This window comes from Microcaecilia unicolor, chromosome 1 (assembly GCF_901765095.1).
Source record: "Microcaecilia unicolor chromosome 1, aMicUni1.1, whole genome shotgun sequence".
NCBI classification, from domain to species: domain Eukaryota; kingdom Metazoa; phylum Chordata; class Amphibia; order Gymnophiona; family Siphonopidae; genus Microcaecilia; species Microcaecilia unicolor.
Window position 1 is genome coordinate 498,343,335 of NC_044031.1, and position 26,659 is coordinate 498,369,993.

The 26,659-nt window shown below is 44.8% G+C and overlaps 1 protein-coding gene across 3 annotated transcripts in view; it reads left to right on the forward strand.

Annotated features, from left to right (window-relative positions):
* The first annotated feature begins 246 nt into the window (after positions 1-246).
* The window catches only part of SDCBP (syndecan binding protein), a 129,069-nt gene continuing 102,656 nt past the window's right edge, over positions 247-26,659 (forward strand). For 2 of the 3 annotated variants that reach the window (XM_030214767.1, XM_030214760.1), the window contains exon 1: positions 247-393. The gene's annotated coding sequence lies outside the window, so the exon portion shown is untranslated. The remainder of the gene's footprint in view (positions 394-26,659) is intronic. The other variant, XM_030214752.1, reaches the window with a different exon arrangement.

Here is a 26,659-nt window from a genome sequence, read left to right on the forward strand (position 1 = left end):
CTGTGTGAATGTCAAATACACAAACTTAGGAGCTGCTCAGTATTGGGGAATGGGGATACCAGTCGGCGTACGCATAACTGGCTCTTGCATGCTTATACTTTGTTTCAGAACGTCACTGTTTCCTCCTTGGTTACTGGAACTTTGGCGGGTGCCCGCTTTCCCCATACAGGGAAAACCAAAGCATTAGCTAGCAGTGCAAAGGCGGTGGCGGTTGGGTTGGGCTTTGTGACGCATCGGCTTTGTCTCACGTGACGGCCGAAAAGAAGGCGGAGACAGAGCGAGAGAGTGAGAAAAAAGAGTTTCATGATTGTGTGAGTGAGGCAACACAAGTAGAACAGCAGCGTCATCAACGTCCATCGCAGCAGGGGAAGTTTTGTATCTCGCATTCCATCGGTAAGTGTCCGGTCCCACTACGAGACGAAGCCCCCCACCCTCGCAGTGCGGGGAAAGGGATGCCTACTCTCTTGCTCTTTAATATTTGGGGGGGGGGGGGGGGTCGGGACTGACAGAGCCTAACGTCTGGGTAACTCGAAGAGATGAAACGGGAAGGAGCAGCCGCCGTTCTGGGACAGGACACCTTTCCCAGCCTCGGTCCGTGTGTCGTACTTTGTGAGGAAGCGGCCTAGAAGGTCCTTCGCTTTTGGTACACGGTACCTGCTCCTACGGTTTCTTTGTCTCTCCTCCCCACCCCCTCAGTTGGGAGCTGCCTTATTGGGAGGGGGGTCTCTCTGGCGATGCTACCAGTCAATGTTGAAATGATGTCATGTAAGCGTAGTAGCCAAGACAGAAGAGCGGCTTACAGAGGCAGGCCCGCTGCAGTTTCGGGGCACCTAACGGGTAAGTGGGTGGTGGTGCCCGCCCCTCACTGACCGGTAATCGGTATGGCTTGACGCAGAGGTCAGGTGTGGACTCGGTGTTACGTGCGTTCTGAAGTATTGCCTTTTTGTTTTTCCTTGTTTCTGCTAGGTTGTGTGCCATTGTCAAGTAGGTATGCCAAGGGGAAAAGAGGCACTTAAAAACATATTTAGACAAATGTGAAAAAAAAACTCCGTAAAACAAACTTTTTTCACTTGAGAAACAAAGTAAAGAAATGTGCTATATAATAGATCCTAACCGCTAACAACTACATGTGCTAAGCTTGTGCTTAGCTAAATTACTGCATAATAGTTGTAGTGGTTCTTTGGCATTAGAGAGTTAGATTATGTACATGTTGTGGTGGTGTATGTGAGGTTTTGTTGTTTGTTTTTTTAATGGATCAAGTAGGCCTTCGCCCTACAAGTTGAACTAAATATTTGGTTTAACAGTATATTATTGCTATGTATGTATTTATTTGTTTTTAGTTTTAAGCTGTTTGAACTCAGGAATAAGAATAAAGATAAATTTAAAAGTCTGGTTAAAAAGATAAAGATTTTGGTGTGCCCCTTTGGTACTGATTTGGGCACCCAGGTGTCACTACTTTCTGACTATGTGTGAAATCTGGTACAAATACAGAACATTATATTTGGTGGGTAATTCTGTAAAATAGGTATCCAAAGTTAGGCATCACATATGCATTTAGTATTCTGATTACATAGTAAATATTTGATTGCAAATGCACATAAGTATCAAAATTCCATTTGTGTTCTGTAACTATGCATCTATTTCTGATAGTGTGTAGTTTGTAAGATGGGTGTTAAGCCTGTAATTTATATAATGTTATAAGTTTCTGTGTTTCTAGCACTTTGGCACCTGCACTTACATCACCTTTATGGCTGGTATAAATGTTTGTGCCTATTTTTATATGTTGTATATAATGACTGGTATGCTAATATTCTATAAAGAAAAGTAGGTTACCCCATATATATAATTGTTCTTAGCTTTGGTCATAAGTAATTGTTAATCTTGATTTGTATAACTGTAATAATGTAAGAACTTCCAATTTACTAACTCTTCCAATACCACCCCCAAATGTTTTACTATAGGTAAAAAAAGGACCTCAGAAAATGCTGTATGATGATATTGCCACATCATATGTATGGCTTTTTGTATCATGAGCCCAATAACAATCATTTTATCCAAAAAAAACCTATTAAATCACCCTTTATTTAAATTTTTTATTTTCTATTTTTACATCTTTGTGTTTTTATGAAACTTCATCATATCTTCATTTCTGGCATTAACTTCAATGACACATCATCTTTATAACTGACCAGTGTGACCAATGTACTATATTCATGGACATCCAAGATAGCACAATCAAAAAATTTGTAAGGGTTGCATAATTGTTGATGGATTTAGACATGTGACCATCTCTGGGGGGGGGGGGGGGGGGGGGGCAGTGACTAAAATAGATCCCGATGTTGAGAGCCTGATGCTCAGAAGTAAATGCGGGGTACTAGAGGCCATTAGTGCTGGACTGGCGCCTGTGTTTACCGGCGCACAATGCACAGAGGCCTTTACCATGGGAAAGAAGGAGCTTGTAAAGAAACAGTGCAAATAGGATGCTAATGTAGTCAAAAGGATGCAAATAAGGAGAATTTCCTATTTCCTCTCGATGCTCAGCAAACAAGGGTGCCTTTACTGCTGGAAAGTACACCAGCTCTGAGTTGGTGTTAGGGTTGTCCAGACAGGCTGGAAAAAGGCAACTTTGCGGCCCCGGACCTTCAGCGGCAGCTGCTCATCTGCGCAGCACAGCCCCTCCCTCTTTCTCACAGCTGGGTTCTTCCTCCCACTGCTTTATCTCGCATGCCCTACCCTCAGAGCACGTTTCCGATTCAGAGATTGCTTGCCGCCGGAGTCCAGACTCCCCTCACTACCCAGACAAGGAGGGTCTTCTGCAACATGAGCCTTGCCCTAAACGAAGAAGAGGAGGGATTGGATCCTTCCACTGCCAGGCTTCATTTCAAAATCTGTTCAAACCTTGCTTAAGGCAAACATGGTAAAAGGAGTTAAAGATTTGGCAAGTCTTGCTATTTGGGAAGACCAGTGGAGAAATGCAGGTGCCTTTTGTTCAGGTCTTGTGCGCATGTGCCGGGCACGCCCCCCCCTTACTTCCCAATGCTCGATGTTAACTGAGCATAAAATTTGCATACCATTAGTTGCTGACAATTGGGAAGTTCTTTTCGGTGTTATAATGGTGATATTTTCTGGCATTGTTTTGTACAGCGCCGGAGTTGAGAGTGGCTTTTTTTTGTTGTTTTCAGTTGTGTGGGTCTATAAGCAGTCTGAGAAAGTTATATATTGAACTGAATGTAACTTTATTTTTCATAAAAAAGGATGGTGTTTGAACTGTTGTATACAAATTGTTCTATCAGAATTCATTAAAATCTCACTTTGTTTGTTGTGTGTGTGGGGGGGGGGGGGGGGGGGGGGGGGGGGGGGGGGTGCTGTGAGCCCGAGAGGAAATGGACACCTGAACCGACTACTCCCGCCTATCTGATCTAAGTTTCAGGTGATTATTATTTATTTATTGTTACATTTGTATCCCGCGCTTTCCCACTCATGGCAGGCTCATGCGGCTTTACATATACAGGTAACATAGTAGATGACGGCAGAAAAAAGACCTGCACGGCGGTCCATCCAGTCTGCCCAAGAAATGTGCCACTTTTTTGTGTATACTTTACTTTGATTTGTACCTGTCTTTTTCAGGGCACAGACCGTACAAGTCTGCCCAGCACTATCCCCGCCTCCCACCATCAGCTCTGGCACAGACCGTATAGTCTGCCCAGCACTATCCCCGCCTACCACTACCGGCTCTGTTGATCCAATCTCGGCTAAGCTCCTGAGGATCCATTTCTTCTGAACAGGATTTCTTTATGTTTATCCCACGCATGTTTGAATTCTGTTACCATTTTCATCTCCACCACCTCCCGCGGGAGGGCATTCCAAGCATCCACCACTCTCTCCGTGAAAAAATACTTCCTGACATTTTTCTTGAGTCTGCCCCCCTTCAATCTCATTTCATGTCCTCTCATTCTACTGCCTTCGTATCTCCGGAAAGGTTCGTTTTGCGGGTTTAATACCTTTCAAATATTTGAACGTCTGTATCATATCACCCCTGTTTCTCCTTTCTTCCAGGGTATACATGTTCAGGTTAGCAAGTCTCTCCCCATACGTCTTGTAACGCAAATCCCATACCATTCTCGTAGCTTTTCTTTGCACCGCTTCAATTCTTTTTACATCCTTAGCAAGATACGGCCTCCAAAACTGAACACAATACTCCAGATGGGGCCTCACCAACGACTTATACAGGGGCATCAACACTCCCTTTCTTCTGCTGGTCACACCTCTCTCTATACAGCCCAACAACCTTCTCGCTACAGCCACCGCCTTGTCACACTGTTTTGTCGCCTTCAAATCCTCAGATACTATCACCCCAAGATCCCTCTCCCCGTCCGTACCTATCAGACTCTCACCGCCTAACACATACGTCTCCCGTGGATTTCTATTCCCTAAGTGCATCACTTTGCATTTCTTCGCTTCTTCAGATCCTTTTTCATGTTTTCCACTCCCTCTGGTACTTATTTGTACTTGGGGCAAGGGAGGGTTAAGTGACTTGCCCAGAGTCACAAGGAGCTGCCCGTGCCTGAAGTGGGAATCGAACTCAGTTCCCCAGGACCAGAACGCCAAACCTAATTCTGTTCAACTAACCTTACCCTCAAGAAATGGCTTCAAAGAATACCAATCTGAAGCGAATTCACAGCCTCTCCCCAGCCTCTAAAAGGCAAAAACATGCTCTGCCACCTCCACTCAAATCCATAACACCAGAGGAGACCAATATCACTCTACAATCTATGGGTTGAAATACTCACAGTAAAGGGGGTCTTGCAGGAAAACTTTAATTCACTTAGTGAATTGAGAGAGGAGATCACAGAAATTAGTGAGCATAGCAGAAACTGTCAACCACGTGGACATGCTGGACAACAAATACTCTGCAAATGCGGTGGCCATTACCTGCATTTCATCAGAAAGCTAGAGAAATATCTGGATCAATAGAATTTAGATATATAATTTTTTTTCCTTTTTCATTGGTTATTTAACACATTTACATTTAATGAGACAATATGCATATACGAGAAGGGGAAAAAACGTTGTTTTAGGAATGAGCATTCATTCACAGTAGCAAAATTGTAAGAGTAGTACATGATGTGGTAAATATGGATTATATACATCAAGAAGTATGCATTTTCTTTAGTAAAACTGAATAGCAATACATTTGTAAAACTTGTGATGACATAGGTTTACCTAGAGTGGAACACAGATAAAACAACTGTAAAACAGAGCAAGGGTAATGGAGGATGAGGGAAAAAAGCGGCTGTGTGATAAGCTAATTTATAAAGATAATCTCGGGTAAGACAAGTATTATATTATCAAACAAGGCTAACAATGTTTGAGAAACAGGATACAGTGTCAAAATGTTACCAAAGGCAAAAATTGAACACTGGAAATATCAGTGGGTATTTAGTAAGAGGTTACTCTATAATGATACTAATCAAAACCTTTTTAATCTGGCTTTAGAACCTCTGGTTATGGCTATTAGATATAACCCTATATAATTGGTGCACATATAGGTCTTGAAGAATTTAAACACTCCGTGTATGCTGACAATATTGTCCTTTACACCACTGCAGATGTACTCCAACCCATAGTCTCTTTCTCCTTACTATCAGGATATAAAATAAACTGGAATAAGTCAGCTATGTTACTCATTTCTCCTTTGGTTCAGAAACATCATATATCCTCCTGTCCCTTTAAATGCGAAACTAAAAGCATTGAGTAGTTAGGCACCTGATATGGAAAAGATGTAGATAGCTCTCTACAACTCAACTTCAATTCCCTTCTCTCTATAACCACTTCCATGGTAGATAAATGGTCACCACTTTATCCTGGTGGGGCAGAGCAGAAGCGATAAAATGGCTCTCGCTCCTAAACTAAATTTCATTTTAAGTATGGTCCCCTTTCCTTTTCGATACTGAAGGGAGACCACACAAGGGTGGAGGTGCACTTAATCCCCATGGAGAAAAAGTCCTATGTAAAAACGAGGAAGTGGGGAAGATAGGCTCTTTCCAATCAGTGAGAGAGACGTATATAATAAAAACAAGTTTATTGGTAACATCAAACGACGACTCTACACAGCTGTGTTTCGGCGCCGAGGCGCCTTCTTCAGGAGTCTATGAAATCAAAGATAAATATAAATAAAAGTAAAGAGCAAATTTATATATCTCTCTTTATAAAACGCACCTCCAACATTCTAATGAAGCCTCACTTTCCCAATGTTCTAAAGTGAGGCGGCAGAGACCACTTTTTGAACATCAGTGTTTGCCCCGCCCACGCGCTGCTGATTGGCTGTGCCTCAGGTGATGCACACAAAGTACGGTTCCACCTCCCAAACACTCACATGGACTTAGAAACCACCAAGCCTTTGAATGGGACCGGTGCTGCAGAGGAGCAGGAGTGGGACAGCGAAGAAAATGCAGCGGCATTCAGGAAAAAAAAAAAACCACACACGAGTCCCGCCCCTTCCTGAGGAGGGGGTAGCTACCAGCACGGGGACCAACCGCGAGGAAAGCGCGGACGAAGAACGCCACTAAACAACCACTACATCGCGGACCTTACTCTGCAAGCTGTTCATGCGGTGAGTCTCCAAGCCGGCGTTCAGTGCCTACAATAGAGACTTCCAAACACATGCGCCCTCAGCCCCGCCCCCCCCTACAGAACGCCACCCACATTCCACACTAAAACCAAACCAACCCCCCTCCCAAAAAAAAAACCACCCAAACGGAAACCTCCGGTGCCCAACCCCCCCCCCCCTAAAAAAAACGGATCACAGCCCAGCTGAAATCAGTGCCTACAAGGAGACCTCCAGACACATGCGCCCTCAGCCCCGTCCCCCCCTACAGAACACCACCCACATTCCCACACTCGAAAAAAAACCCATATCTACTCCTACTGCTTGCCTGCAACGGATCCCTCTGGTTTCCAACAAAATACAAGTGCCTACAAATACCACATCAGAGTGCCCTGCTGAATTAAGATACTGTATCACACTCACACGCAGAGAATCACCCCCTACCAGCCACAAAAAACCCCACATCTAATATGGGACAATCAGCATCACTCACTAACACACACAATACATACAACCAAACTGCCACCACCCCAAAAAGCCACACACTGCCATGGACAGACAACATCTTGCTTTTCACACTTCATAATACACACTCCCTCCCCCAACCCCCTTAATACAAAAACTGAAACAGTAAAAACCTACATCTCTCTCTTACAAACACCCACAGACTCCCATAATCCCCCCCCCCCAAAAAAAACACAACACTCATACAGAAAACACCATACCCCACAAACACCCCCCCACAAAATGGCAACACATACACCCACAGACACCCACACCCCCCTCAAAACCACAAACACTCATACAGAACAATGCTACCCTACCCCACAAACACCCTCCCCCCCTCAAAACCACAAACACTCATACAGACTTTACAACTTAAAAAAAAAAAACTCTTTTCCTTTTTAAAAAAAATATATCCCTTAATATCAAACAGAAAAAAAAAACCACATGCTAGCGCCCGTTTCATTTGTTTTGGAAACGGCCTTTTTTACTAGTATGTATATATATGTATATATATATATATATATATATATATATATGTCAAACTGCACACATGAAAATATATTTTGGAAAGAAAAAGATATAGATATACAAAAAAACCTAAAAGAGATACCCATATATTCTACTACGCTGAATTTAACTAATGTGAACAATATAAACAATTGAAAAATATATAAACATACTTAGGTTCACAAAGATATTGTGCGTATATGTATATAGAATAAGTCAAGTCACACATTAAAAAAAAATACATGTCAAATCATACATATCATAAAATTATACAGAGCATAGTTTAAATTTTATGTCCCCCTTCTTTAAGGTGTACGATTTGACATGTATTTTTTTAACAAATGTGTGATTTGGCATACATTTTTTATTCCATATACACATACGCACAATATCTTTGTGAACCTAAGTATGTTTATATATTTTTCAATTGTTTATATTGTTCACATTAGTTAAATTCAGTGTAGTAATTCAGTGTAGTAGAATATATGGTATCTCTTATATCTCTTTTTCTTTCCGAAATATGTTTTTCATGTGTGCACAGTTTGACATCTATCTATCTATATATATATATATATATTTATTGCACGTCGGATAAGCGCATGCTCTGTTTAACTGCATGCCGTACTTTCGGTCCCGTTTTTGGCACTATCAATTTCTATGGGGACAAAGTTCGGTTAGCGCACCACTGATAAGTGCAAGATTCGCTTATTCGTAAGACCGCTCCTCTGCAGGAATGACTCAGCATAAGCGCCCGCATGGAATATGAAGCCGATTGGCGCGTTGACAACCAACGAGATTTCAAATTTACTGCCACAGGCAGAAATAAGCCAAAGAATGTTGTTAGAGCGTACACCGGGGTCGTCGTCGCAGTGGAACTGTAAGACACTGGCTGAATGAATAGAAGTTCTTAAACAATTAGAGAACAAACAGTCAAGCATCTATTGCTAAAGAATTTGGTGTCAATCCCAGTCAAATTTCACATGTCTTGAAGCAGAAAAGACCAGCTTCTGGAAGACTGGCAAAACAATACAAATCCACAACAAAAACGGGCGGGAAAAGCTGAGGAGGTAGAAAATGCTCTTCTTCGGTGGTTTTCTTGAGTCAGGAGCAGACAGTTTCCTGTAGTGGTCCACTGCTTATAGAGAAAGCTAACCAGCTAGCTGAAAAGTCTTAGACTGAATTCAAAGCCACTGTTGGATGGTTGGAAAGATGGAAGGAGAGGACAGCATAAAATTCAAGAAACATCATGGTGAGAAACAAGACGCTGATGACTTTGGTGCTTAAACATTGGTTTTTTTTCAGTTCTTCCTACCATCTTGAGCGAGTTTGCACCTCGTGACGTTTTCAATGCTGATGAAAACGGTCTCTACTGGCGAGCGATTCCTGATGGAACACTTGCATTCAAACATGCCGAAACTACTGGAGGTAAAACGTCGAAGGACTGACGATCCTCCTTTGCTGCAATATGAATGGGAGTGAGAAGTTGGAACCACTCGTCATTGGAAAGAGCAACAGCCCCGTTGCTTCAAGAAAGTTAAGCGACTTCCTGTGTCATACGAGGCTAACGCAAATTCATGGATAACTGGGGAATTTGGAAGGCAGTGGCTAAAGAAGTTAGACACTAGAATGCGGGCACCAAAGCGTCAGGTTTTGCTGCTTTGTGATAATTGTGCTGCACACAGTGACGATGTCAAGGTGGTCTTCCTGCCACCAAACATACCTCTCTGATCTAATCTATGGATCAGGACATAATAGCCAATTTCAACAACATTATCGGGTTCTTGTGCTACGTCATCTGATGAGCGTTATGGAAGACCAGACTGCCAAGGATAAACGTGCTGTTGACCTGGCTCGTACTCTATCACTGTTGGATTCCCTACATATGCAGAAAGAAGCCTGGAATCATGTTACACAGGCAACCATTGTGCACTGCTACAAGCGGGCAAGCTTTGTTAAGAGTGTGGAGAGGGATGAAACAGATGCAGCTGTTTGCAAATGCGTCAGTATGAAGAGGTTATTGACATCCCAGCGGCGTTACTGAAGAGCAGTTCCATCGCTATGTAGCTGTTGATTACGATCTACAAACAGCTGATGACAGCACTGATGTCGAGATATGCGCCTACATACAGGCAACAACAGCTGACTAATTGAACAGATGAAGAAATGAGCAGCGAGGTACATTGCTGAGAAATCAACACCTCCTGTCACTTTTGCAAGAGCGCTGGAGATCTCAACACCGTGCGGGCCTACCTGGAGGCTACTGGATGTCAGTGCTATGACAGTTTTTACCATCTGGCAGACATAGTCTGTGGAACTCAGACCCAAGAGTGTACAGAGGAATAGACTGATACTTCAAGTAAGCCTAATGTCAGTTAACTGATAAACATATGTACAGTACTAGTTAAAAAAGGGCCGTTTCCGAAACCAATGAAACGGGCGCTCGCATGTGGCTTTTTTGGTGTGTGTGTGGTGTGTGTGTATGTGTCACAGAGTTATTTGTGGTGTGTGAGGGTGCGGTGTGTGTACAGGTTGTTGATGTGTGTCTTTTTTTTTTTTTTTGTTTTGTTTTTGGTTGGGTGATGTGCTGTGCTGGCAAAGTGGGTTGGATTTGGGTGGTGGCTTTGAGGGTGTGTTTCTGTTGTATTGTGTGTGGTTTTGTCTGTCAAGGAGGTTTGTGGAGGGGGGTCTTTCTGTTGGTGAAATGTAAATGTGGTTGTAGGGGGGTCAGCCTTTGAGTTTTTTTTTTTTTTTTTTTTTTTTTCCCCCAGGTTTTTTTTTTTGTGTTGTGCTGAGGCAGCAGTGTTGTTTTAGATGGGCGGAAGGTAGAGTAGCACGTTCTTTGTCGGTATTTTTTGGCCGTTTCAGGGCTGCTGTAGGGGAATGCTGGAAGAGAAATGTGCTGTTGGAAGCAGCGCCATCGTTTTCCATTGGGCTGGGGTTCTGGGCATCCTGGAGGTGGGTGACGGCTTGCCTGAGGACGGGGATGGTTGTTTTAAGTTGGCGGAAGGGAGAAGAGCACGGTCTCGGGCCGTCGGGGGGGGGGTGATCCGGTATGTTTGGTCCATTTCAGGCCAGCTGCAGGGGAATGCTGGAACATTTATGCGCTGCAGGAATCAGCGCCGTCTTTTTCCGGGTGCTCTGGGAATCCCCGAGGTGGGAGACAGCTTGCCTGAGGCTGGGGATGGTTGGGCACGTCCTTGGCCGCTTTGGCAAAAGGGGAAGAGGAAGGGGGTGGGGAGTTACATCTGCAGCCGCCTGAGAAACCATGTATTCTTTGTTTTTTTTGTATTATTATTTGCCTTTCTGATGAAGAAAGAGTGGATGCCTTTCGAATGAATGGAGGTGGTGCGTCGGTGTGCGTTTGTTTCGTTAGTTGTCAGCCATCTCCAGCGATTCCTAGGCAGGGAAGGAGTACTCCTCCCCCTTCATTGGTAGCTGTTTGCTGGGTCGCGGGTATATCCTTCCAGCTGGGCCGCAGCTTGTCCTGTTCGCCCACGTCCCAGATGGTAACGGGCACGGTGTTTTCCGCTCCTCTGACTCCATGTCAAGCGATCCCAAATATAGTCCTGTGCTATAGGCCCTCTGGCACTCTTCAGTACTGGCATTAGGCATTAAAAATTTCTCCCCCCCCCCCCCCCCCCCCCCCGGTCTTTTTTTGCACATACCCACAGCAGGAATATTCTTCTCTCGTTCCAGCGGTGGTTCTGTGGTCTCCGTGCCTGCACAGATAATGAGCCATTCTGCTGGGGAATGCTCCTCCTTATTGTCACGTAGTTTCCTCTGATTGGTCCGTCTTACTTTGCCTAGTGTTGCCTGGGAACGGTGTTGTGATGGTCCTTTGTGTTTCAGAATGTTGAGGGTTTTTTTTTTCTGATTGGTCCGTCATGCGAGGGCGGGCAGAGAGACATGGTCAGTGTTGTGGCTTCACCACCATGAATCATGAACCCTTCAGGGAGTGACTGAGTGACTTCAGAACGTTGTCTTCAGAACGTGAGGGTGAGTTTTATTATAATGCAGTACTGTACATATGTTATCAGATGGCAAACCTCTTTGGGTCACAATGGTTAAGTGCATGCTCTGGTTAACTGCATGCATTTCTTGGTCCCAGACCCTTGCAATTAAGCGGATTGCACTGTATGTATATATATGTATGTATGTATATATATATATATATATATATATATCACACACACATGCAATCCAGTGCGGGCGTTTTTTACGACCCATTCAACGACTGGTTTGTTTGGGATCCCAACTGCCCGCGATAGCCGGTTTTGACACCCGAGGACGCTCGGAAGAGGTGAAACACGTACGTTGTAGGGTCTTATGGATGAAAAGTGGCATCGCTTTATAGTTTAAGCTTGTGGCGCTCTTAGTTGAAGAGACTAGGATATTTCGATGGTATGGTCCGGTGATGGAATATTACCTATGGAGTGCAATAGATCAAGTGAAGCCTGTCTCTTTGAAGGATATCTGAGGATTCTAAATGAAAACATCGTGGACAGAGCTAAGTGAATTTACTGTGACTGTTTGAAGATGGAACTTATACTAGAGTGAGAAGACTGCTGGTTAAAATGCATGTTGATGAACATTAATGCATTTTTGATGAACAATAACTATTAACTGAAAGAACTTTGATGTTAAAATATATGCAGCCAATGAGCAGATCATTCTATAGTATGGTTACAGTTTGGGTATATGACTATAGCTATCCTTGATGCTTTCTGTGGATAATATTACTGATTGTGCAATAATAATATAAAAGTATGTTTTTATGTGTGTTGGTTAGAGAGAGTGTGTGGATGAAGCGTGTTTGGTTAGGTAGATTTTATGATAAGAAAATGGATAATAAGGAGATGTATTCATGTGTGATATTTGAATAAAGATTTAATAGTAAATGAACAACGGTTGTTTTGGAAAGTGTGTATATGTGTGTATATATATATATAAATATATATTTGCTCTTTAGTTTTATTTATATTTGTTTGATTTCGTAGACTTCTGAAGAAGGTGCCTCGGCGCCGAAACAAAGCTGTGTAGAGTCGTTGTTTGATGTTACCAATAAACTTAAAGTACGTTATTGATGCGCATTAGCATGTTTTGGCTATAGGATTTTGTACTGTGCAGGTGTAGTTGTGTGTTTCTGTCATAACATAAGAATCTTTATAACTTCTCTTTCCTTGTCATCAAGCAGATGAAGCCATTACGTATGGGTTATGTCCATCAACCAGCAGGGGAGATAGAGAGCACTCAAACTTTCACAGTGCCCTCTTGGCCAGCTAGCTCCACTTCCTCTTCAGTATTCTCTATCTCCCTTAGCAGGGTGGCTGCAGCTTGTTCGAGCTCCAGAAAAATCTGCCGGGAGGTGGTTCCTGGCTTGCCAGTTGTTAACCGGGGTGTTGGAGGCTATAGCAGCTTCACTTTAAAGGCACATAGGTTAGCCCTTTCCCTGCCTTACCCATACCTCTGTGGATGTGGACATATTGCTTTGCTTTCCCTGTCCTTACCCACCAACAGTGGATGCAGGCATATAGGTTCGCCCTTTCCCTGCCTTTCCCACTCATCTGAACCTCCGGAGTCTTCAATACCTCTGCTTTCCTCACAGCTTAAAAAAAAAAAAAAAAAGTCGCGTCGCGTTTTTAAACGCAGAGACGCTGGAACAGAGGTTTTTGACCTGATTTTCAGCAGGATCATAGTTGTACACTAGATCCTTTGAGGTAAGAGTGTTTTCCAACTCCTCCGGGGTGGGCCCGCAATCGGGGCGATTTTGGCGCGAAACCGCCATTTTGGATTTTACCGCCGTTTTTCAGCGATGGCTGCGGACAATGTAAAGCGCTGTTCCACTTGTGGCAAGCGCAAATCAGCAGCAGGGCTCTAAATCGTGCTGTATTGGCGTAGGAGCCGGCCCGAGCATGGCGAGCGATGTTTCTTCCCGCTCTGAGCTGGCAGCGGGCGCCATTTTGCTTACACCGCATGGCGCGGCCTCCGTGGACACGGAGAGACCTGAGCCGGGTGGGGCACCTCGAGATGAGGTTATTTCAGGAGTGGCTAGCACCGGACAGGATTTGGGTGCCCAGGGTGAGATTTTCTCCCCGGATTTTGTGCTTTTGCTGCATAAAGCATACATTGAGAAAAGAGCCCTTCCTCAAGGTCGCCTGAGGCTCCTCTGATTGCCCCCCCCCCCGATGGATTCTGGCCTGGGACTGCCCAGTGAGGCTTTTTTTCCCGGATGCTTGTCCTAAAGATAAGCGCAGAAGGGTTAATTCCCCTTCAGATTGTGGTGCACCTTTTTCCCCCCCCCCCCCCCCCCCCGTGGTCGGGGTGTGAGGGATTCGGAGAACTCTGACAGACGTTCTTGGTCTGAGGAACCCAGAGTCAGGTGCGGATTTACCACAGGATCTGGATGATCCCTCCGCGGTGAGGATTTTCCACCGTGATGAGCTGCCAGCGCTTATTTCAGATACCCTGCAGGGCCCTCTCGATTGAAGATCCTGACAGTGGCATGGCCTCCTCGGGTAATCCCAGGATGGCTAGTACCAAGAAAGCTGCTCGGGCCTTCCCTTTGCATGACTCCATCCTAGAGCTTGTTTCGGCTCAGTGGGCTGACCCCGAGGGACCTTTGAGAGTTTCCAGAGCTATGGGGCAGTTATACCCTCTGCGTGAGGGACATATGGCTCGTTTTCAAATGCCTACAGTGGATGCCCTAGTCACTGCGGTGACAAAGAGAACTACCCTCCCTGTTGAAGGAGGTGTTGCCCTGAAGGATGTTCAAGACCGTAGGCTGGAAACAGCGTTGAAACGGTCCTTTGAAATTGCAGGTCTCACTGTTCGGGCGTCTGCATGCAGCTGTTATGCTGTGAGAGCCTGCCTAGCTTGGCTGCAACAGGCAGTGGCTCAGCCCGGAGATGGAGCGGAGCCCTTCTTGGATGTGGCTCCGCGGATGGAGGTGGCCTTGTCCTTCTGGCTGATGCCCTTTATGACCTTGTCAGAGCTTCGGATAAACAAATGGCAGTAGCAGTGGCGGCTCGCCGTCGTCTGTGGCTACGACACTGGGCAGCGGACATGGCCTCTAAGCAAAGGTTGGTGAAGTTGCCTTTTCAAGGACTTCTCCTATTTGGTGAGGAGTTAGAGAAAATTGTGAAAGGCCTGGGTGATCCAAAAACCCAGCGCTTGCCCGAAGATAGGCAGAGGCTTTCCTCTAAGGGCCAGGCGGTCCACTCCTCGTACAGACCTCGCTTCCGTGAAGCTAGAAGGTACCGCCCGGGGCGTTCTGCTGGGTTCACTTCACGTGCCCGTGGTCAGCAGAGGAACTCCTTTCGCTCGGACAAGCGTTCCGCAGCCGGTGGCTCAAGACCAGGAGTTCAGGGGCGACCCTCTCAATGATGGTGCGCCGGCCCTCTCCTCGATGCCTGTCATCGGAGGACGGCTTTCCCTCTTTGTCGAGGAGTGGGCCAAGATTTCCTCAGATCAGTGGGTTCTGGACCTGATCAGAGATGGATACAGAATAGAATTCAACGCCCCAGTAAATGACGTGTTTGTGGAGTCCCGATGCGGTTCTGCCGTCAAACGGGCGGCGGTGGAGGAGACTTTACAAGGTCTGATTCAGTTAGGGGCAGTGACCCCGGTGCCTCCCGCCGAGCAAGGCTGCGGCCGATACTCCATCTACTTTGTGGTGCCGCGAAAAGGTGGGTCCTTTCGCCCTATTCTGGACTTAAAAGGAGTGAACAAGTCCCTGAGAGTGTGGCATTTCCACATGGAATCCCTGCGCTCCGTCATTGCGGCGGTTCAGCCAGGAGAGTTTCTCACGTCTCTAGACCTGAAAGAAGCTTACTTGCACATACCGATTTGGCCCCCGCACCAGAAGTTTCTGAGGTTTGCGGTGTTGGGAAAACATTTCCAGTTCAGGGCCTTGCCTTTTGGCCTCGCCACAGTTCCCCGAACCTTTTCGAAGGTAATGGTGGTAGTAGCTGAAGGTATCAGGGTTCACCCGTACCTAGACGACTGGCTCATCAGAGCAGACTCTGCAACAGAGAGCTTACAAGCTACAGCCAGAGTGGTCTCAGTACTGCAATCTCTAGGCTGGGTCGTCAATATGGCCAAAAGTCACCTGTCCCCTTCACAATCTCTAGAGTTTTTGGGGCCAGGTTCGACACAGTCTCGGGCTATGTGTTCCTACCCGAGCCAAGGCGGTGCAAGCTTCAGAATCAGGTCAGTCTGCTCCTGAGGATGCCCCACCCGCGAGCTTGGAACATTGTCCAGCTGCTGGGATCGATGACAGCCACGATGGAAGTGGTACCCTGGGCGAGAGCGCACCTGAGACCTCTACAGTATTCCCTACTCCGGAGATGGTCTCCTATTTCTCAGGATTACCAATGCAGACTTACTTGGCTCCCTGCGGCCCGTCTCAGCATGGAGTGGTGGCTCTCGGACAGCATGCTGCGGCGAGGATGCCGCTGACGCTCCCCGTTTGGTGCCTAGTGGTAACAGATGCCAGCCTGAAGGGCTGGGGCGCACACTGCAAGGGGAAGCATGCCCAGGGTCTATGGACACCCGAGGAGTCGGAGTGGTCCATCAACCGCCTAGAGTTGAAAGCGGTGTTTCAGGCGCTTCTGGCCTTTCAAGTGACCCTGGAAGGATTGGCTGTCAGAGTGATGTCGGACAACACGACAACGGTGGCCTATATAAATCGACAAGGCGGAACAAGGTGCAGAGCACTAGCCGCGCAGGCCGAACTGATTTGCAACTGAGCCGAGCTGCATCTTCAGTGTCTGTCGGCAGCTCATATTGCAGGTCAGAGCAATGTGCAGGACGATTATCTGAGCAGGCATCAGATCGATCCAGCAGAATGGAATCTGGCAGACGAAGTATTCCTGCAGATCTGTGCCAAATGGGGCAAGCCCGTGATGGCTCTAATGGCGACAAGTCCCGTGCTTCTTCAGCAGACGGAGAGATCCTCGCTCGGCGGGGTTGGATGCCTTGGCTCAACCCTGGCCTCCGGGTCTACTTTGTGTTTCCCCCATGGCCCTTGATAGGGCGCCTGCTCTTGCGGATTCGGCTGCACCCAGGAGAAGTGGTCCTCATCGCCCCGGATTGGCCAAGGAGACCTTGGTATGCAGACCTCCGACAGATGCTCCTGGAGTCTCCTCTGCCGTTACCTCTGGTACCGAACCTGTTGACTTAGGGACCGGTAGCCATGGAGGACGCCGGCCGCTTTGGTCTTACGGCATGGCTATTGAGAGGACGCAATTGAGGGATAAAGGTTATTCCAATAAAGTTATTTCCACTCTCCTGCAAGCCCGCAAGCGGTCCACTTCCGTGGCTTATGCCAGGATTTGGTGCCTGTTTGAGTCTTGGTGTGCTTCCAGAGCCATTGTTCCAATGCGGGCTCCTGTCTCGCCGATTCTGGACTTTTTGCAGGAAGGTGTACAAAAAGGCTTGGCCTATAATTCCCTGCGGGTGCAGGTGGTAGCGTTGGCCTCCCTTCATGGTAAGGTGGAAGGCGTGTCTTTGGCTGCTCACCCAGATGTGGCACGGTTTCTTAGAGGGGTGCTTCGGCTCCAACCTCCAGTGCGAGCACCCTGTCCAGCTTGGAACCTGGGGCTAGTTTTGAAAACCCTGCAGGCATCTCCTTTTGAGCCGCTTCGGCGAGCATCGGAGAAAGACTTGACACTGAAGGCCGTTTTTCTGGTGGCCATTACCTCGGCGAGACGGGTGTCAGAGCTCCAGGCGCTGTCCTGTAGAGACCCATTTCTGCAATTTTCAGAGTCCGGAGTCACGGTTCGGACCGTGCCTTCCTTTATGCCTAAGGTGGTTTCAGCCTTTCACTTAAACCAGCCTATTTTCTTGCCCTCTTTTCAGAGGAAGAGTTTCCAGAATCTTTTGGGCAGCTGCACCTTTTGGATGTGCGCAGGACTCTGCTGCAGTATCTGCGAGTTACTAACTCTTTCAGGACTTCTGATCATCTGTTTGTTTTGCTATCCGGTTCTCGCAGAGGGTCTCCAGCGTCTAAAGCCACTATTGCCCGCTGGCTCAAAGAAACTATCTTTTCAGCTTATCTGCTGGCCGGCAGGGTTCCGCCTGTAGCCTTTAAGGCACATTCTACTAGAGCGATTTATTCCTCTTGGGCTGAAACTGGAGCACTCTCTCTTCAAGAGATATGCAGTGCAGCAACATGGGCTTCTAAGCTCTCCTTTGCCCGACATTACAGGCTGGATGTGGCTGCCAGGAGGGATGCGCGTTTTGGTGCACAAGTGCTAGCGCGTGGTGTGGCTTGTTCCCACCCTATCTAGGAATTGCTTTGTTACATCCCATACGTAATGGCTTCATCTGCTTGATGACAAGGAAGGGAAAATTAGGTTCTTACCTTGGTAATTTTCTTTCCTTTAGTCATAGCAGATGAAGCCATGAGCCCTCCCTATATGATTGTCTGTATGCTGTGAATCTGTTTTTCAGGTTCTGTTCTAATTTCCTGAAGTTCCTTCCTTGGGAGAAAGTTGGAAAACAATCTTCAGGATTCATGTTCAGTTTAAATTTAGGAGGATGTGTTCATTCCCTCCAGCATGTTTTTTTTGGAGAATGTGTTGATTCTCTCCAGGAGGCACGTGTGTGCCCCTCCAGTTCTATAAATAGGAGGATGAGTTTATTCCCTCCAGGAGGATGTGCATTCCCTCCTTTATGAGTTCATGCCCTTGTGATGGGCCATCGTTCGCTGTGAGGAAAGCTCTTGTGATTCCCATTGCGGTTTGCCATACTGCTTTGGAAGCTTCAAATACTGAAGAGGCAGTGGAGCTAGCTGGCCAAGAGGGCACTGTGAAAGTTTGAGTGCTCTCTATCTCCCCTGCTGGTTGATGGACATAACCCATACATAATGGCTTCATCTGCTATGACTAAAGGAAAGAAAATTACCAAGGTAAGAACCTAATTTTCCCTTTTCAGATTCGCATTAATTTAATACACGTCATATTATTAATTATTGCGATTTTGTTTAATATGCGAAAAATGTCAGAGTCAACTGATAATCGCACTTTACCCATTTGCGTTGTTGGAAAACAATTGTCGTCAACTTGCCACCATGGTTCATTTTATTCCAAAGAAATTGGGCTGCATTATGTGCACAGCTTGTCCGTTAAAGAAAAAATGCTTATTACTTGGCGATTGGAGGTTGAGTTCACAGACGACCAAATCTGCCTGCATTACAAAGCGATGTATTTGGAAAAGTATGAAATGAAGCAAAAGTCATGCTGCAACCCATTCGACAAACAAAATCACATAGTTAAACATGGACTGTTGAAAGTCGATCTAGCCATGTCCGATGATTTGAAAAAATTGAAAACAAATGTGAAGCCGGGCCAAAAAATGTGTTCCAAGTGTAAAGCCAAAACGTTTCTATGGTCGAAAGCAAGGCAGAGTCATCGTCAGAAAATTACGAAATGGACATTTCAGACACTCTTGATGGGGACTTCTCCATTATCAGCCGAAGATATTGGACAAACTAGCAAGTCGGCTGTTAAGGAATGCCTGTCATGCTAAGATTACACTGAGCTAATCGAAAATGTGAAAACGAAAATTAAAATATCCAATTGATCCATGAAAATTCAATTATTGACTTTGGCCCCAAAGAGTTGGTCAATACCAGTGACAGCAAAAACGTTTAGCGTTTCAGAACGTATGGTTAAAACAGCTCGAAAATTAAAGCAAGAGGGCGGCATTTGTGCACTACCAGATGCAAAAGTTGGCAAACTGCTACCAAAGGCAATCGCCGACAAAGTTCAAGATTTCTACGAGGATGATGAATTTAGCAGGATTTGCCCTGGTAAAAAAGATTTTGTTTCTGTTCGGCTTGATGGGATCAAGGTTCAAAAACAAAAGCGGTTACTACTGTGCAATCTGAAAAACTGTATGTAGCACATCGAAACAAATATAGTGCTGAAATTGGTTTTTCCAAATTCTGTGAGCTCAGTCCAAAGTGGTGTGTTACTGTCGGTGCCTCAGGCACACATTCCGTCTGTGTCTGCACCATCCATCAGAATCTTAAGCTTATGCTACAAGGTGCCAACATTAAAGAAGACTACAAGATGCTCATGGGAAAGGCAGTTTGCGATCTGGACGCCAAAGATTGTATGTTGCAGCGATGTCAAAACTGTCCTGGTGAAGAGGCACTGATAGCATATTTGGAAGAAATATTTGAGGACTGGGACTCAGATGAATCAATAGAATTCAAACAATGGGTTCATACTGTCCATGAAACGCTCGAAACACATGTTCTCACTGTTGACAACTTTATTGGAAAACTCGCTAGCAAAATTTGGAAACTGACTGGCCACCACTTCATTTCAAAACATCAAAGCGAATATTTGAAGTCATTAAAAGCTGGCCTAAAAGAAACTGAGCTTATCGTACTGATGGATTTTGCACAGAATTACTCTTTTGTTGTCCAAGACGCTGCTCAGGGCTTTCACTGGGAGAATTCACAATGCACAGTGCATCCATTCGTTGCTTATATCAATATAGATGGCATGCTGCATCATTTCTGATCATATGCAACATGATACGGTTTCCTTGCACATGTTCATTCGGAAGTTGATTGAGTTTTTGACGAATAAAACGAAGATTACAAGAATATACTACTTTAGTGACGGTTCAGCAGCACATTACAAAAATTTTGTCAATCTGTGCAATCACAAGAATGATTTTGAAATTGAGGCCGAATGGAACTTTGGCACGAATCATGACAGGTCACCATGTGATGGAGTTGGTGGCACGACTAAACGTTTGGCTGCTCGAGCCAGCCTCCAGCGACCATTAACCGACCAAATACTGACGCCAATAGATCTGTTTAACTTTTGTGACAAAAACATTCGTGGAATTAAATATATGTAGGATGCTGCAAGAAGAAAGATGGAAAGCTAGCTGCACAATAGCTGGCACAAGAGATCACCAGTTTGTGCCAGTTGATTCGAATTCGATTTCTGTCAGCAAAGTTTCAAATGACACAATTAACTTTGTGGCCAAAATATCTGATATCGTCAATCCTAATTTAAAATTGGCCAAACTATTGCCTGGTTGTTACGTTGCCTGCATTTATGACAATAAGTGGTGGGTAGGCAACGTTGTAGAAATTTCCATCCAACAAAATGATGCATTGGTAACATTTATGCATCCACCAGGCCCGGCTCATTCATTTTATTGGCCTGAAAGAAAAGATGTTTGTTGGGTTCCAGCACAACATCTTATTTGTGTGCTTCCAGCGCCATCAGTTACGTCGTCAAACCGCCAGTATCAATTCCCAGAAGTGACACTAAAGAAAGTGGCTCGTAAATTCAATAATAAGCAATCGTTGGAATTTGGCAGTTAATACAAATATTACGGACTTCGGCTTGGGAACCATTTAAGATACCCACTTTAGGCTTAGGAACCTAGGATAAGCTGCCCAATCGTCGGCTTGGGAACCGGACAGATACCCACACAAGGCTTTGGAACCTTGATGAAGAAACCAAACTAGAGGCTTGGGATCCTCATCCAAGAAACCCACCCGTGGCTGGTATTGCACAGCTATCGGGTGTGACCCCTATGGCGATAGGGTAATTGGTTCAAGTTCCTGAACTGGTAGTGACAATGTCACCATGGACCAATGCAATTTAGGTACTAATGTCTGTATAAAACAAAAATAATAGAATGCATGTGATGTTGCGATAGGGACAAAGTTGAGGACGTTGCTATTTCTAGGGCCTTATATGCCAGCGATGAAAAACCAACTCCTTTTTTAAGGGGTTAGAAACATGCTCTTTCTAATGAAAATGATTAAAAAGAGTTTCCAGAAGGTCTTTTTTTTTTTTTTTTTTTTTTTTTTTTTGTAAAAGTGGGCTAAAAATACCCTATTTTGGCGTTTTTGCAAAAATCATGAACTTTACACTCAATTTGTGAACTAATGGAAAATATTAGCAGAATGAAATTTTATATTCAAAAACCTTGTGTTGATAAGTTGTTGTGTGCAAAGTTTCACATTTATCACACCTTTAATTCCAGAGATATAAAAAGCCAAACTTTACCACTTTTTCGTGCCGCAAATTTTTCGGACCAAGTTTGCTCCAAGTTTTCTTAATGGAAATCGCTCATAAAGATTTTTTTTAAATTATTTTGTTTAATAGAGCGCAAAAAATTGTACAAGATGGCCAAGTTTTGTTTCTCTCAACAAAATATTGCCAGAGATACAGTGTCTCAAAGTTGCCGAAATCTCGGAGTCATACCATAGAAGGCTGCAGTATGGGGTCAAATTGATTACTATATCTCAGCAAGTATTGCATCGGCGAACGTAAAACTTTACCAATGTTCATTGGGGACATGTATGAATGTTCACAGAAAATTTCATCGAAATCTGTGATGGTCGAGCAGGGCACTTCTCGGAAATCAGACCACTTGGCATGGAATGACCCATACGTCTCTCTCACTGATAGCTCTTTCCAATGTTCCCCACTCCCTCGTTTTTACATTCCCCTTTCCTATACAAGACAATATAAAGCAAACTATCCAAATTTTTATGGCAGAATAAAAAAAGATTTTCACTCCAAAAACTAAAAATGCAAAAGGAAGAAGGGAACTTCCCAAACTTAAAAATCATATCACCAAGCTTTTACTACTACTACTAAAACTTAACATTTCTAAAGCGCTGCTAGGGTTACGCAGCACTGTACAATTTCACAAAGAAGGACAGTCCCTGCTCAAAGGAGCTTACAATCTAAAGGACAAAAAAAATGTGCAATCAATCAATTTGGGGCAGTCTAGATTTCTTGAATAGGGGTATAATGGTTAGGTGCCGAAAGCAACATTGAAGAGGTGGGCTTTGAGTAGATTTGAAGATGGGCAGGGAGGGGGCTTGGCGTATGGGCTCAGGAAGTTTATTCCAAGCATAGGGTGAGGTGAGGCAGAAAGGGCGGAGCCTGGAGTTGGCGGTGGTAGAGAAGGGTACTGAAAGGAGGGATTTGTCCTGTGAGCGGAGGTTTTAGGTAGGGGCGTAAGGGGAGATGAGGGTAGAGAGGTAATGAGGGGCTGCAGATTGGGTGCATTTGTAGGTTAGTAAGAGAAGCTTGAACTGTATGCGGTACCTGATCGGAAGCCAGTGAAGTGACTTGAGGAGAGGGGTGATATGAGCATATCGGTCCAGATGGAAGTTAAGACGCGCAGCAGAGTTCTGAACGGATTGAAGGGGGGATAGATGGTTAAGTGGGAGGCCAGTGAGGCGTAGATTGCAGTAGTCAAGGCGAGAGGTAATGAGAGAGTGGATGAGAGTTCGGGTGGTGTGCTCAGAGAGGAAAGGGCGAATTTTGCTGATGTTATAGAGGAAGAAGCGACAGGTCTTGGCTGTCTGCTAGATATGCGCAGAGAAGGAGAGGGAGGAGTCGAAGATGACTCCGAGGTTGCGGGCAGATGAGATGGGGAGGATGAGGGTGTTATCAACTGAAATAGAGAGTGGAGGGAGAGGAGAAGTGGGTTTGGGCGGAAAGACAATAAGTTCGGTTTTGGCCATGTTCAGTTTCAGGTGCCGGTTGGACATCCAATCAGCAATGTCGGATAAGCAGGCCGATACTTTGTCCTGGGTTTCCGCAGTGATGTCTGGTGTGGAGAGAGAAAGCTGGGTGTCGTCAGCATAAAGATGATATTGGAAACCATGAGATGAGATCAACGAACTCAGGGAAGAGGTGTAGATTGAAAAAAGAAGGGGTCCAAGCTATATTTTGGTTTCCTCAGGGAATCTTCACAATCTCCCCAGATGGCTCTTCTTTGAAAAAAATTGTCTCACCTGTCCCACTTCATCTACTACCTTCTATGGCTAAATACCCGTATTCCCTTGGACTACGCTTAATTAAAGCAACCTCAACCTTAATGCAGTTTTAAAAAACCCAAAACTTAAAATTAAAAACATATCCCATAATGACACTGGTCTCTGGTTTAATTTCTCAATCAAAATTGCAGACTCAGCCCTGAATTGGCCTTTACGGCAAAAATCAGGTATTTGGTCTGCATCCCAACTATTAAACTGTAACAATCTTGAAAATGCTGTCTCTTACTACTACTACTACTATTTAGCATTTCTATAGCGCTACAAGGCGTACGCAGCGCTGCACAAACATAGAAGAAAGACGGTCCCTGCTCAAAGAGCTTATAATCTAATAGACAAAAAATAAAGTAATCAAATCAATTAATGTGTACAGGAAGGAGGAGAGGAGGGCAGGTCGAGGCGAGTGGTTAGAAGTGGTTACGAGTCAAAAGCAATGTTAAAGAGGTGGGCTTTCAGGCTAGATTTAAAGGTGGCTAAGGATGGGGCAAGACGTAGGGGCTTAGGAAGTTTATTCCAGGCGTAGGGTGCAGCGAGACAGAAGGCATGAAGTCTGGATTTGGCAGTAGTGGAGAAGGGAACAGATAAGAAGGATTCCATGGAGCGGAGTGCACGGGAAGGGGTGTAGGGAAGGATGAGTGTGGAGAGATACTGGGGAGCAGCAGAGTGAGTACATTTATAGGTTAGTAGAAGAAGTTTGAACAGGATGCGAAAACTGATAGGGAGCCAGTGAAGCGACTTGAGGAGAGGGATAGTATGAGTAAAGCGACCCTGGTGGAAGACAAGACGGGCAGCAGAGTTTTGAACCGATTGGAGAGGGGAGAGGTGACTAAGTGGGAGGCCAGCAAGAAGCAGATTGCAGTAGTCTAAACGAGAGGTGACAAGGGTGTGGATGAGGGTTTTGGTAGAGTGCTCGGAAAGAAAGGGGCGGATTTTACGGATGTGGTAAAGAAAGAAACGACAGGTCTTGGCTATCTGCTGGATATGAGCAGAGAAGGAGAGAGAAGTCAAAGATGACCCCAAGGTTTCGAGCTGAGGAGACAGGGAGAATGAGAGAGCCATCAACAGAAATAGAAAATGGGGGAGTGGGGAGGTGGGTTTGGGGGGAAAAATGAGAAGCTCTGTTTTGGTCATGTTTAATTTCAGGTGGCGTTGAGACATCCAGACAGCAATGTCAGACAAGCACGCTGAAACTTTGGTTTGGATGCAAGGTATCAGGGGTAGAAAGGTAGATTTGGGAGTCGTCAGCATAGAGATGGTAGGAAAAGCCATGGGATATGATTAATGAACCAAGGGAAGAAGTGTAGATAGAAAAGAGGAGGGGACCAAGAACAGAACCCTAAGGTACGCCGACAGGCAGAGGGATAGAAGAAGAAGAGGATCCACCAGAGTGAACACTGAAGGTGCGGAGGGAGAGGTAGGAAGAGAACCAGGAAAGGACAGAGTCTCTTCGTGTCTCTTGTGGTTTATATACTACTGAAACAAAATCCTGGAAGGACCTGTCATTACTTGTTTAGAACTATAACTCCCAGAACTCCTTTGACCTTTCCTCATGGTGCCGCAACCTCCAACTTTGCAAAAAGCCTCTAAAATATATAGATATTTACATGATTCCTTTGTGAACCTTTGTACCTCCCTTCAAACGCAGTGGGAATCTACCCTGAATTTCCAGAATGGTAATATAAATTTGGCCAATTTTAAAAACCATACATCCTACTTTACCTGCTGGTATTTCAGTCATCTTACTTTATTTTTCACAAAGCCTACTCTACGCCGTCAAATTTGCTGACAATAACCAGATGAACACTTCCACCCTTATGTTGGTCTTGTACTTCACCTGATGGTGACCTGGTTGGTATGCTCAAGTGCAAACATGTTAACAAATTTTGATCTCTTATATGGAAACAAACTACTAAAATCTTTTCAATTTCGTCACTTGTACTCATAACCTATGATGTGATAACTACATTTTTTCTCCCCCAGCCTTTCTTTGGATGATCAATATCATAAACTATTCAATACTGTGTTGGCTCTTGCAGCTCACCTGATTATTAATGATTGATTTTTTTTTAATGATTTGCATTTTAATGCTCCCAGTTTTATATGTATTATTAGTCTGTAGAATATTTTAAGTGATGTTTAGGGTCCTGTTTAGCTAGCATTTTTCGCATCTGCACAAAATTAGCACACACTAACTGTGGAGGTGCCCATAGGAATATTGTGGGCACCTACACAGCGCGCACTAATGATTAACACACACTAACCTCCATTTTTTTCCTTATTTAATTTTGAAGCCCAAATGTTGATAGGAGAACTCCAATTCTTCTATTAGGGGTTATAAAGATTCTCAAAGATCGAACCATCACCTGCATATAAAAGAATCTTGTGCTCTTCCCTGCTTATTAGATTAAATCTGTGCACTTCCCCTATTTTCTCAGCCTGTGGTGCAAGTGCTAGGGCAAACAAGTGACACAGGTAGGGATGACCAAACCCCTCTATAAAACCAAAATTCCTCTAAGATGGTCCCCATTCACCATAATTCTACTACTTGGGCTAAGTACACAGACAGCCTAACATTTCCTCAAAAATAGGAATGGATCAAAGAAAAAAAAATAGGGCCGCCAATCCAGAAGATGCTACGTGGTACAGATCAAAAGAACTGGTCCTCCCAGAAATATTTATTCATAACAATTAAAATAAACAAAAGCCCAACACTACCATGTTTCACCACTTCCAGGGCTGTGTCTGAGGTATTAAAACGTTAAACACACAGAACCAGTGTTAGTATCAAATTATTTAAAAAAACCAAAACCCTAGGGGCCCTGTTTACTAAGCTGCGCTACAGGCATAATAGTATTGTTGCTTTGTTTAGCAACATGAAAACTGACATGTCCGATGGAAGTTTCCTTTTGGTATGGCAGAGTTTTAGATACTTGGAGATCAAGACTTAGATAAATTATCCAATTTTTTTCTATTGTTGGACTCAAGAAAAAGTTGGAGACTATTAATATCTAATGTTGTTGGACTCAATTAGGAAAGACCTGGACAAGTGTACGTATTGCCATACTGGGACAGACCGAAGGTCAATCAAGCCCAGCATCCTGTTTCCAACAGTGGCCAATCCAGGTCACAAGTACCTGGCAAGATCCCAAAAAAGTACAATACATTTTTTTGCTGCTTATTCTAGAAATAAGCAGTGGATTTTC